This window comes from Fopius arisanus, unplaced genomic scaffold, assembly GCF_000806365.1.
Source record: "Fopius arisanus strain USDA-PBARC FA_bdor unplaced genomic scaffold, ASM80636v1 scaffold00489, whole genome shotgun sequence".
Lineage (NCBI taxonomy): Eukaryota > Metazoa > Arthropoda > Insecta > Hymenoptera > Braconidae > Fopius > Fopius arisanus.
In genome coordinates, this window is record NW_011888228.1 from 16,018 (window position 1) to 17,902 (window position 1,885).

Sequence of the window (1,885 nt, forward strand, 5' to 3'; positions counted from 1 at the left end):
TCGGTCACTGTACGACTTGCTCGAGACCCACACCGTGTAACTTTTATTTTTGGTTTCGCGGTCGTTGAGCTTGTTTTTCTCGTAACGCTCCTTTTGGGAGGCGCAAGATTTTCCATCTCGTGGCCGTCCGTTTGGACGGATTGGTCGACAGTAAGATCGACTCCTGGAGCCGCAGCTTCGGATCCGCGAATCCCAGACCCACCGGGTCGAGGAGCCTCAGTACTAGTATTTTTACTACTGGGAGGTAACCCTGGCGAATCACTATCGTGATCGTCCATGATCGGCCTCTCCTAACCCGATTGAGGAGCAAAGTATTAATTGAAAATTCGGAAAAGATCGATGGGAATCGGATGCCTCCCCGATAGAAAAAGAAAATCGGCGAAGGGCCGATACTAATCGAAAAATAACCCGAAGTAAGTCAGAAAATAGCCGACAATGAATCAGAAAATCGGCCGCTGAAAGTCGGAAAATAGCTGGTGATAGTCCGGAAAATGAGCGGGTGAAATTCGAAAAATAGCCGATGAGAAATCGGAAAATAGCCGATGATAAATCGGAAAATGGGCCGATGATAATTCGGAAAATAGCCGACGATAAATCGAGAAAGAGAAAAGAAAACGGTAGATATCGGAAAGTCTCCGATAACCCGCGACGAATAAAAATTAATATAATTTTTAAATTTCACTTGCCGATCGTAGTCGATGGAAGGCAGAGTCAGAGGCTCCAAGTGAAATTTTTTTTTTTTTGTAATCACACACACACGAACAAAAATTTTATCACCTCACCCCAAGAAAGAGAAAGTGTAGTATTGAAAACGATATAACAAAAAAAAGAAAGTTTTCAATTCGCGTTTGCCACTCAAATCCGAAATAATAAATTTCAGTAGCCTTTTAATGAATCGATACTAAATTTTCAACTAGCTTCTCTAAATGTTCAAACTGTACTGAGCGGAAGGAGGCTAAGGGTCTCTTTAAAATTGGTCCGCAGCTAAACTCGGGGGGATTACCCCCCTCCTGCCGCGGAGTTATCCGGGACACCTGAGTCCCCGATAGCAACCGATAATTCGCAGTACAATAAATTTTCAAAGTGCCGAACCGATGATGTCATTATTGACGTTCGGATAATTCACAATCGCGCGAAAAGGAAAATATCTCTCTCTCACTCTCACCCGAAAACTGCCTTAGTCCCGAGGACCATAGCGGCAGGACAACAATTCCTTCGAAAAACAAAATTGCAGCGTGATGTAGTCATTACGGGATCGCGAAACTTCCAAATCAAAAAAAAAAAATCTTTATTTTAATTGGCCTAAAAGGAGACACGGCATAAGGAATAGCGAAAACGTAAGGACTCTCAACGCAAAAAAAAATATTCTCTCTCTACTATTCCCACGCGATATTATTATCGCGGGACTGAGAAATACGCAGACGAAACCCTCACCACAAATCCTAATTCTCACAATAATCGAAAATATTTGTCTCGCACTAATCCAACCCAAAAAAAAAATTTTAATTTCTCGAAACTCCAAAAATCTCCATTTAATTCGCTAAACCTCAAAAAAAAAAAACGCGGAAAATAATCCCAATTATGCGTTAATACCCTTGGGGCCCCACGTCCGGCGCCATTTGTAACGTGACATTTTCCCGGTGAATGGGAAATGCCCATTACCTTCGCCCTACTTCCCCTGAGCCTAATAAAACCTGCTAAAATATAACCAAATGGGCGCCAGGTAATCTTTAACCGGAATTACCAAACCGGAAATTTCTGTAAACCTAAACTTAACTAACCTCGAAATTCATGGTATCGAAAATCGTACCTCAAACTCCTAAAGCTCTAACTCAAAAGTATACCCTAAAATCAAAAAGGAAACCTGAAGGGAACGGAAAGGATA